This window comes from Lathamus discolor, chromosome 2 (genome assembly GCF_037157495.1).
Source record: "Lathamus discolor isolate bLatDis1 chromosome 2, bLatDis1.hap1, whole genome shotgun sequence".
NCBI lineage: Eukaryota > Metazoa > Chordata > Aves > Psittaciformes > Psittacidae > Lathamus > Lathamus discolor.
In genome coordinates this window covers 107,245,808-107,257,712 of record NC_088885.1, presented here as the reverse complement: position 1 = coordinate 107,257,712, position 11,905 = coordinate 107,245,808, and the positions used below count along the sequence as shown (strand labels likewise).

General features: G+C 43.4%; 1 protein-coding gene across 2 annotated transcripts in view; it reads left to right on the top strand.

The window, feature by feature from the left end:
* Positions 1-3,420: 3,420 nt before the first annotated feature.
* The window catches only part of RALBP1 (ralA binding protein 1), a 33,818-nt gene continuing 25,333 nt past the window's right edge, over positions 3,421-11,905 (top strand). The window contains exon 1 of one of the 2 annotated variants that reach the window (XM_065667999.1): positions 3,421-3,636. The gene's annotated coding sequence lies outside the window, so the exon portion shown is untranslated. Of the gene's footprint in view, positions 3,637-3,905; positions 4,080-11,905 lie in introns of those variants that run through there. The other variant, XM_065668000.1, reaches the window with a different exon arrangement.

Below are 11,905 nucleotides of genomic sequence, written 5' to 3'. Positions count from 1 at the left end.
ATAGAATTGTAAATTACGAAGCCAAAAAAGGTAATTCATATAATAAGAAATTATACAAATCCCTGGTCTGCTTGGGTTCGGACTGAGAAGGGGTTGAAGGCCTTTTGTTATTCTTTCTCTAAAAGTAGCTAAAGTTTTTGTTTCGTTGTTTCCCCACACGCACTTGTTGCTCCGAAATTTCAGAAGCATTGACACCATGCAGAGAGTGAGTACAATGGCTATAATGTGCCATTGTGTTCCTGTCATTTCTTAGGGCTCCTGACTTGATTTTAGTACATTTAATAGATTTCACATCTAGTACTTAAAAAAAGAAATACAAGAACACCTGCTTGTATCTCTGATAACATATTTATGGTCTCTCCAGTATCCATGTCAAAATTAATGGCTGCTTTGGTACCTGCCTCCCAAGTCACTCTTCCTGCTGGCTGGCTGGTCTGGCTGGATGTTTGCTGGCGATCACACACCAAGCAGCAGACCCGTAAAACACGTATGCTCTGGTCTCTAGCCACAGGCATCCAAGACATGCATGGCCCTGTGACTCATCATGCCTTTCCAGTGGCTGGCACTTAGATCTACGTGCACAGAGACCCCCTCACCCAGGAGGAGCATTAATGAGGAAACAGGATGGACCATGGTGATGAGGTATCTGCAGGGCACTGTCAGGCAAGTGTACTGACCAGCCCCTTTTAACTTCTTACCCTCTTTTTCTCCACCTTTGTTCCTCCCTTTCGCTGCCTTTGGTCTTTCTGCCACAAGCCCTGCAATAGGCCTTCTGCCACTCCTAAATACTATTCCCCTGCATCCCAGATATCCTATACTCACGGTGGTGGCTGTCATGGGACAGCCCTGGGAGGGGCTCATTTCTGCGGGTACCATATTGAAGTTCCTCCACCTACCATCACGGTGCTGGGCTCGTTTGTGCTAATGCAGCAGAGTGTTGATCACATAACCTAACATTTGGCTGATCATAACGTCAGTTGGATTTTGCAAAGGAAATACTTGTGCCAAGATTTGCCACATGCTCTTGGCATGGTATTTTTCACCAGGCAGTACATCATTAAAATTTGTGCCACTTGCACAGGAAAACATACTTTGATACAAGATGTTGCAAGGAAAAAAACAAATCCCTTTTTCAGACTAATCTAAGACGTAAGGCTACCAAGACCAAAGTTTTCTGACATCCTCTTCATTTCTTAAGTATTATTAAAGTTTCTTCTTGCTGCAGTGATTTTGGAATCCTAACTCCACAGTAGTGCTCATGGGAATTGTACAGGCAGAATTCAGTGTCAAGACAGCTCTTTTGGCTTTCCTGCTGTGTGGGACATCATATAAATAACAGACTTTTCCCGCCAAAGGGATTACCTAATCTACTTTTTTCTAGGCTTTCCTTTATATATTCAGGTTCTTTTTATATCACATGGGTGTTTCAGTATGTGGCCAACTAGTTTCTTTCATAAATACACCTCCTTATGACTGCTGTGTATTCCTTTATTGCTAATGAGAATTACATAGTTTATCTACAGCTATCCCAGAATAGTACAGCCCATGTAGGCTCCCAACTCTCCAAGACAAACTCAACCCCAGAACTGGCTTTCTTGAAGTAGGAGTGTCACTGAGAGGGAATGGGAAGGAATCATTCATTAACACAGCTCTGCCTTTCCCCCCCTTTTTTCCTGTCAAAATGCTTTCTAATGCTTCCCTCCATTATTGTTTTAGTACGTTTATGACGGTCAAGTACATCAGCAAGACTGAAATTCAAAGCAGAGAGCTTGCCGCCTTAGACTCCTTACTTTGTCCTCAAGCAGTAAGAGTTTACAGAGTGAATATGGGGACATGGAGGGTGTAAGAAAGCGCCTCGGTCTGTGTAAGTAGGCCTCAGACCACAGTAAGTTTTGTAGGTCAGAAGTCATCCAAATGTGTTTCACAGGGCGGTAAATTGGTATTGTCAGCACTACACACAATCACTTGTTTGTCTTCAAAAAACCGAGAAGATTCATTCTGGGCTCATTAGATGATGGGCCTATTGTGTGTGAACTTGTGTTGGCAACCGCCTGTGATAATACTCTTCAGAGTCAAGAGCCTCTGGCGACTGTCACTTCAAGTGGAGATCCTCACAGGCAATCATCTCAAATTACTATAGGATGTTACTGGAATAACCTTGCTCTCTTCTTTTGCCAGAAGCAGCAGCCTTTGGGTAACAAAACCCCAACATTAGTGGTGACGTTAAGTTAAATAAACCAGTAAGTCCTTGCTGTTAAACCGTTTCTTCTGGATGGGAGGGGTAAACTGGAAGTTGCGTGGTTATGTAATACGTTGTGGAGACAATATCTCTGTGCTCCAACACTAATCGGATTGTTTACAACTCTCCCTTTTGTATTTCCTACTGAATAGCACAAATTCCTGCGGGGGACCTCTTGCATTACCGCAGGAGGTTGCACAAAGAGCCCATTTGACAGGGACTAAGCAGCATTGAATCTCGAGTGAATAAATGAAGCAGGTGGCACGCTGCCACAGTATTAATGTGTCCAATCACCCAGGGATTAAGTTTGAGGCTGTGGGAATGAATCGGTCTGTTTTTTTACTGAAACAAATTCCCTTGTTGATGAGGAATCCTGAAAAGGATTCAAATTATGCAGGTGCTTAACATAACAGAAACTCACATTGTAAAAGGCAGAGAATACAAAATTTAACACCACTGTAAACAGGATGCATGTGGAGATGGAGATGTGTTTCTTGGCACAGGTCACATCCAGAGCATTTCTCCACTTTCTTGTATTTCAGAGAGTGGTAGAAACGAGCGGGTAAGGATTCAAGATCAGATTCATTCTGCAAGATGAAACAAATGGCTGCAAACGGAGAGGTCACGAGCAACGTTATTCGTGAGGCAGGCTGGATACAAACACCTATAGAGCTGTGTCAGCCCTTCCGTTGGTACTGACTGGCTTTGACGTTTGCTGGCTTCCCACCGTCACAAATTTCGCCTCATAACGGGTTTAGTCACACACCGCTTTAGTCACGGCTAACGCTCACAGGCCCTGGTACGTCAGTTCAAGAGAGCAGTCGGGTCTCCGCCCGTAATCAGAGGCTTCAGAAACCTTCACGGGGCTGTTGTACTGGTGTTTCCCGCCGGGAGGCCACTCACTGAAGGAGGAGGGGAGCCGGGGTCCCTGCAGGTCGCCCCTCGCTGCCGCCAGCGGGTGAGCCTCACCACACTCCCCCGGCCCTTGGGGCTTCAGAAGACAAGGGGCGAGAGAAGGGGGCATCCCCAGTCACCTGGGAGTTGTAGTCCGGGAGCCACCCGGACACCCCGCCCGGTGGGGAACTACAGCACCCGTCACGCCTTGCGCGCAGGACCGCTCTGCTCCCCGCCCTCACAGCATTGCGCCTGCGCAGAGCCGCGCTCCTCCGCAGTCTGGGAGGGGCGGGGGGGGGCTGGCCCGTCGGCGCACGCTCCCCTCACGCCCCCGGCAGCCGCGAGCCCCGGAGCGAGGCGGGCGGCGCCTGCGCGGTGAGGAGCTCGCGCTACACTGCCGTCTTTTGCGAGCCCGGGTCGGCGGAGGCGGAATGGGGCGCGAGGCGGGGCCCCGGGCGTGAGGCCGAGGCGGAGCCGCTGCGCCGGCAAGCGGGACCCCGGCGGTGAGTGACCGCTCGTGTGGGGACACGGCCCGGCCCGGCCCGGCGGGGTGCGGAGGCCGGGGCGGCTGAGCGGCGATAACGAGGGGTGCGGAGTCGCCCCGAGGCGCGGCTGCCGGGTGGGGGAGGGGCCGGCCCGGCCTGCCCGGCGCTTGGGGGAGGGGAGGGGCCGTTCGGGACTCCGCCTCCCCCACCCCGTTCCCGGCTCGGCAGGCCCGGGGCGCTCCTCTCGGCCTTGCCGCTGCGGGAGCTGCTCCCTCCGGCGGCCCGGAGTAGCCTGGCCCTTCCCGGCCCGGCGCGTCCCAGCGGCGACTCTTCGGAGGAGCCTCTCGGGAGCGGGATCCGGCCCCTGTGCCTCGCATTGCCTTGCATGGGGACCGGCGGCGGGAACCAGACTTCTCGTCCTCCCGGTTGTCTGGAACGTTTATGCGCTTTGGATCGTGCGGGTTCGCTGTAGCTCAGGCGCGGTTAGAGGTCTGCTGGGGTTTAGCTTTCTGTGAAGTTGCTTTGGGGTTGGCTTTCGAGGGGGAAGAGGTCATGGGGTTTTACTCATTTGCCTTCACCTAGAGGTCACGTCTTGAAAAACAGAAAACTTCTACATATGTTTAACAGGTTTTAAGGACGCTGTGTTTTCTACCTAATAATGTTTAGAAAGCATGTGTTAGCGTTCGTCATGTCAACGTGTGATTTGTGAGTAAAGAAGCAAACCTGACTTCTGAGTGCTTATGCATGTCAAAGGAAACAAAAAAATAAAGATGCCAGCAACCCACATTGATAATCTGAAAGTATCTGTTCATGAGGATGGTGTGGTTTGGACACATACCTCCCAACCTGGTGTCCCTGAGGCTAGTGATCATCCTTAATAAGCAGTAATAAAACATAATAGGCTAAGAAGGCCTTTTTACCAGATGGATTTGTGCAAGTCGTTTGTTCCAGCACGGCAAAACAGCCGTAATTGCATTCTCATACCTGTTTCTAATCTGGAAAACCCTTGAAATGCTTGCCATGCATGTCTGGCATTGCTGTAATGCACCCACTCAGAGCTGATGTTAAGGCTTTCTCAGATATGATGCAGGAATGTAGGACTGTAATGGATGTGAATTTATTAGCAAGCTTAGAGGGAAATGGCAGAGAGGTCCCTTAGGTTTGGGTTGTGATATGATTTGAGGCACTACATGCAGCTTCTGGGGAATGATGTCGTTCATACAGCTTCTTGGTTCATTTTAGTTCAGTCCATTTCTAGTAGTTACACAGTTGGTGTGATACATACTCTTGAGGGGCTATTTTCTACAGAGCATTGGAATAGGAATGGAAAAAACATTCGACCAGCAGGTCGAAGGAGGTGATCCTGCCCCTCTGCTCTGCTCTTGTGAGACCTCACCTGGAGTATTGTGTGCAGTTCTGGTGTCCTCAACATAAAAAGGACATGGAACTGTTGGAACAAGTCCAGTGAAGGGCCACAAGGATGATCAGGGGACTGGAGCACCTCCCCTATGAAGATAGGCTGAGAAAGTTGGGGCTGTTCAGCCTGGAGAAGAGAAGGCTGCATGGAGACCTCATAGCAGCCTTCCAGTATCTGAAGGGGGCCTATAGGGATGCTGGGGATGGACTCTTCATCAGGGACTGTAGTGACAGGACAAGGGGTAATGGGTTAAAACTTTAACAGGGGAGGTTTAGATTGGATATAAGGAGGAAATTCTTTCCTGTTAGGGTGGTGAGGCACTGGAACAGGTTGCTCAGGGAGGTTGTGAATGCTCCATCCCTGGCAGTGTTCTAGGCCAGGTTGGATGAAGCCTTGAGTGGTATGTTTCAGTGTGAGATGTCCCTGCCCATGGCAGGGGGGTTGGAACTAGATGATCTTGAGGTCCTTTCCAACCCTAACTATTCTATGATTCTATGATTCGAAAAAGCTTCCAGACAGTTGGGGTTTTGAGTGTTTACTACTTCCAAGTGCTTGAAACTTATTGCCCTCCACCCCCACCCCCCCCAACCGCTGTAATGTTCTAGGTCATAAATATGGTGTTTATTATGGAGAAGCAGGGAACATTACATTCCCTGTTATAGGGATCCATCTAATTTTTAATTTGAGAAAATATGTTCTTTTAATCTTCCCACATCAGAAATGAAAGATAGGCATAGCTGCCTCAAATTTTTAATACTGAGGGTGCAACTATGGCATTATTCTTAGTTAAGGTGTATTCAGGGGTGGAGGGCATCAATTTTTGTGATTTGGTTTGGGCTTTTTTTCCCCAAAAGTAAGGATTTCACTGTAAGCCCCCTGGTGTAATTGTAGTTATACAGGCAAGAAAGTTTTTTTTCTGTAGGGTGGCTTAGTTCCATTTCTATATATGCATGCCTGTGTTGCCTTGGTATTGCAGTAACTGCGTTCTGCCTTCAGAACTTCATGGCTTAATTCTGTAGATGTACTTAAAGCAAAACCACAGTGCATATTGAGTGCTTCTAAAACTTTGAAGTTCTGATCTCACTTGTACTCTTTAGGCACTTCCCTAATAGGTTTTAGCTGTATTTTCTTACAGAAAAGGTTTGAACATTTTCTGAATAAATTGCTGTTTCTTACAAGCAGTTTTCAGACTAGCATGGAAGATACTGCTGTTCAGCAACAAATGCATATCTGCTCTTCTGTAAAGCATGGTGTCATGTAGCTGGCCTCAAAATGCCAAAATAAAGTATAGTATGACATTTACCTTCAGTGTATTGTTTGTCTAGTATAATCTACTAAGCTTTTATCTGAACCAGTGCATCTGCTTATTTTGAATCAGTGAATGGTTTGCTACCCTTAAAACTAGTCATGGTTTGCCATGTGCCTGCTTCAGGTTTTCATCTGAAGAATTAATTAGCTTTTTCTGCTGTTCACCTGAGCCTAATAGACAATACTTTTCAAATTGCTGCTTAAAAAAATACATCAAAGGAGCACATCATTGGGCTGAGAGTAGCCTGTGGGAGGCTTGCACTTCGGCTGCATCTTGGTGTTGAGGTGCATGCTGTACAAATAACTCGTCTTCTGCTTTGTTATGGCCAAAACTGGAAAGGTAAGGATTTGGATGGATTTTAGAAAAACGAAGGGTATGACTCCTTTCCTGTCCATACTTACTCTTCCCATCCCAGCCATCCCTCACCTTTTGGGCTTGACATTGGGGAATACAGACTTGATTGAAGCTGTGCAGGTACAGTAGAATGAAAGAGCCTTTGATGTTGGCAGCAACAACAGCAAGCCTTTGTCTTTGAAGCTGAATAACAGCAGGGATCTGCAGCTCACTGCTTCCAGTTTGTTTTCAGGCTGCAGTAGAAAGTGGGGGATGTTACTTAGGGCAGCTGTTGGGAAGTGGAATGGGGAGGGATAGATATAATTGCCTGAGTAAGGAGTGGTGATTCAGTAAATAGGCTCAGGGAACACTCAGCTCTAGTATATCTGAAGAGGTTATAGTTTTTATTCTGTCCTGTTACTAGAAGATAATGTATTAGGAAAAATATTTATTTAGGTTTCATCAGTGAAGTTCTGTGACAATTTTGAACCAATAGGGAAGAATTTGTGAAAAAGATAAATACAAATTACAGTGGCTTCAATGACTCAGGTAATTTACCAAGGTAAAAACCAAAGTTAACACCTAAACAAAATATGTCTGACCAGAAATATTTGGGAACAATAACTGGGGTCCTTAGTATTGTTTATTAGTAGTTGTGCATTGAAAAAGCAGAAGGCATCTTTTTTTCTTGTCTAATCTATGCGTGGGACACTGAGATATACCAATGTGAAAACATGAGATCACAGTGTTTAGGAGCGATCGGTTCACTGGCTACAAGTAGTATTTCCTTTGGTAAGTAAATAAGATGTATTCAGATGCAGAGCATGGTTTAGTATTTTTCCCTTCAATAGCTTTTGTAACACGAAGGAAGCAAAAATACAGATAATGAATATGTCCCAGTTTCTTCCAGAAGCAGATTGGCATAACATCCTGACTAAAAACATAGCAACTAGTTATTTAATAAACACAGAATTCTATAACAATGAAGAAAAAGTGCTTACCAGTTGCTAAAACAATAATGTAAATCTGAATAAGTGTACTGAGCTGTTTATTAGCACAAATTCATGTGGTATGTAGCCCAATTTAAAAAAGAAACAGTAGTAATAAGACGCTCTGTTTAGTCTTAAATAATCAAATTTAGTATTATTTTCTATGTGCAGAATTAAGTCTTGCAAGTGTTCTGATATAATTGAAGAGCGTGGTGTAAGTCACTTCATCCTCACTGGTGTGCCCTTAACTGTTAATAGTTTGTCATCTGTCTGTTTTGAGTGTGGGAAGATATGTAGAAATACAAACCTGAAGCAATCAGTGCTACTATAAAAAAATCTTTAAAAGGTTTGCAATCCTTGGTGTTACAGATTTTAATTTGCTGGATGACCTTGTAGGCAATCCCTCACTTTATTCCATCTGGACAACTGTTTTTTTCCTAGAGGAAGCAGGGAATGGCTTAATGATTCTTGCCAGCTACAGCCCAACATAAAGCTCTGCACTGGAGAAGAGCTTCCGTTAGTGAGCAGAGATGTACTACTTCAGCTTATGAGTGATAATGCTTTTTCAAAGGAGTAGGTGCTGCCCTCTACTTCAGTGCAATGGAATGGGCAGCTTTGCAACTAGGAGCAGATTTCTCATTTCAGCACTGCCTTCTTTATTGTCCTTGCTCACAAGCAGCTGAGCTTTTTTAAACCGACTATTTTGGTCTCTGGAGGCACACAAGGAAAGAAAGTGGTGGATGCTTGTGTGAGGTGGGAAGGGGCCAGATGGCTGCTGTAGAGTATGGAGCCAGTGCTCAGTGCCCAGGCTTGACATTCCAAATCTGAATGCAAGTTTGGGCCAAACTGAAAAGTGTTTGAAGGAAAATAAATTTGTTTTCAGGTTGGTTGTTTTGTACATTGGCTAACAGCAAATAACTCCTCAATCAAGTCAGTTCATATAGTTGTGTACAGATAAAATGTAATTTTGTTTATTTTCTGTCCTCTGTGGTATGAAAATTTCACACGTTTCTATGATCTAGCTTAAGTCAGTGCATGGAGTTCGCTTCCTGTTTTACAGTTTCAGTAGGACCCTGTGTCTTTTCTGTTAGGAGTAACTGACCTTCATGCTAGAAAATGGACATCTGGCAGAAAGAAACTCGTGGGACTGAACATACATCTCTGGTACTACCAGACCTTGAGCTACATATATGGTTTTTAAAAACACAACGTATGATAACAAGTGTTAACTGGACACTTGTGAGAAAAGAGCTGTCATGGTGACAAAAATTGCAGCTTCTCTTTTGCACAAAAAGATGTAATAAGAATTCTGCAAGGATATCACTTCTCTTGAACACCATACGTAACTTTTTAAAATAGGAGTTTCACCTATTATTTAGAATTAGAAGCTAGAATCCTTTTTTTTTTTTTGCTATAGTAACTTCCAGTGAACTTTACCATGTCATTTGCCCTGTGAACTAGGCTTATTGCTACTTTAGCATTTCTAGCCTGTCCAGGTGTGGTTTTTAAACACAAGCAACACCTGTCAAAGTGCAGTACTTTTTGGATGTTGCAGTGAAAATAAATTTTCACTGATTTTTATTAGCATGAATTACATCGAATGCTAAATGTAAATCCTAATGCTAAACATGCCAGCAAGGAAACTCATTTTGTGGTATTAGTAGTGATTTTCTATTATGTTACTATGGAAGCCCATAACTCATGTTTTCCTCTCTCCAATACACCGCTTTCACATGCTTAATATTGAATGTATTAATTTAATATTGCCGTATGTAAGATAATTAAATTGGCAGGTATTTTACTGGTTTGTAATAATCTAACTCCAGTAGATTTTAAAATTGTGAACCAAATGCTATATAAAAGCATAATGCTGATCTGTGCAAAGCCTAAAATGCCTTTCTCTCTTTTAATTGGATTTGAAGAAAAGTATCATCTGGCACGCTCCTCTCTTAATTTTCAGTTGTGGTGGCTTCAAAGGAGATGTTGTTCTTTTAAGATAGCCTAAAGAGCTTTTCATATTTGATGGGATTTTTTTAATTGATTAAATGGACTAAAAATTTAAGAGCTTGAGAAAAAAAAAACAACCCTAACCTCATTGAATATATTCACCAAAAGACTCCTTGGATTATTTCAGTCTAGTGGGTTTAGCTTTTCTCACTCTTTAGATGTTTTAACCTTTACAAATTCTGTAAGTTTTCTTTGTGCTGGCCACTTGCAGGCTAATCTTAGATGAAGAGGTCTTTCACAAGGCATGCTTCTGAAGTCTTAATCCTGAAACTTGGTGTTGCAGTTCTCCAGAAGTTACACAACTCGTACACTGATGATGAGGTGTGGTTTTTATCAGTCATGTTTTGAAAAGGATTTGAAAAGCTGCTGGAGGAAATGAAATGCAGCTTTCCAGCTGAAAGAGGAGGTGATGAATATGTGGATTGTTTGTTTTCTAGATGATTCAGTAAGTTGATGTGACTGACATACTAAGATGTAGATTCAAATCCAAGTTCTTCAACAAAGATAATAAAGAGGAACTAATGTTCTGGCAATGACTGTCACAAACGTATCTCGGAATGTGCCAAGATCTGTGTACCACACCAAAAAGTTACACTGGTTGTTACCTGCAGCAGTCCTTTTGTGTGTTACAATTTTATGATATTTCATTTATTTTATTATAAAACTGGCTTATAGTTTTCTAGTATGGTTGTCTTCTTTTGACTGGTGGTTCTTAATTACAAAATCCTTTCGTAATTAAGTTTTTAATATGCTGTTTCAGTCAAACAGACCTTGAAGACATGTGAAAGATACACAAATGCCTATCACAGAAGTTTGCAGTTAGTGTGTATCATTAGAACAGTCAATTACAGATGCATGTTTTTGACAGGTAATTCTATGTGGTGTTTTTCAGTACTTAAGAGCAAGGATCTCACCTCAGTCTTAAAAATGCCTTATACTTTTGGAGGCTGTTTTATATTCTTTTGGGGGCAGGGGAAGGGCAATGGCACTGTTTTGTCTTATGTTTATTAGGGCTTCCATTAAGCTACCTACACTAATTTTATTTCATCGTATCACAGAACACTGGGTTGGAAGGGATCTTGAGGACCATCTGGTGCAGCCTTTCTTGGTAAAGCGTGATTTAAACTAGCACCCTGTCCAGGCAAGTCTTAAAAGTGTCCAGTGTTGGGGAATCTACCACGTCCCTGGGGAGATTATTCCAAGCATTACTTGAAGCAGCGTGATTTTTCACATGTAGGCAAGGCTACACAACAGATTTGGGAATAGCAGTCAGAACTTGTTCGGTCCTGTACTATCAGATACCGAACTATTTTTTGCCAGCTGAGAAGTATACGTATTTTTAATGTCTATTTGTTATTATTCAGCCCATTTTTATTACATTGTGCAAGTAAATTGAAAACAGCAATCAGTGTGTATTTCATAAGGTATAAGGGTTTTTTATGACACTCTGAAGCTGTAGGATAGCCAAAAATTACTGCAGGAGGTGCTCCAGGCTGAGCTGAAGCTAGTTGTAGAAAATGTGAATTTAACTTTGAATTGTAAGGATGTTTATACTTTTTTTTTCTGTAAAGTTGGTGTTTTATGCAAGCTTTCTTGTAAGGCTGTCTATGTAAATAGGCATAGCAGACAAATACCGTGAGCTTGTGGGTCCTACTGCTGTTTCAGTAATCAGTAATTTAACTGATGAGTCTTCCCCATGGGTGCCTCTGAAGAAACCTTTGCTGGCTGCAGAGGCAGATTCCTGCTTCCCAGCCAGTCACTGCAGGGACCAGCTGCTGCCCCAAGGTGGGCGATGCTGCACCTCGTCTTGAATGTATGTGTGTTTTCAGAGTTCTCATGCATGACATTTTGCAACATCTCAGCCCTGCAGGTGGTGGTGTTAATCATAATTAATAATCTACTGAGCTTATAAATATTGAAATTGACTTTCCCCTTGGGTACTGAGTAAATCTGGGGCAGGGTGGGAAACAGAACTTCTTAATCCCAACTCTACATAGGGTACTGACAAAAAATAACTAAAAATATAGAGATCTGCAGAAAGGCTAATTACTTCATGTGGTGATGATGAAGAGTTGTCACTGGCACTGATGGGAATATGTCCGAAAAGAGGAGACGATACAGTCCTCTTCTTGTCTGGAAAGTTATATGCCATAATTAAAAAAAAAAAATAATAATTTGCATATAGCGTGAGTTTGACAGACGTCAACATCTGTTCCAGCATGTTTCACTCTG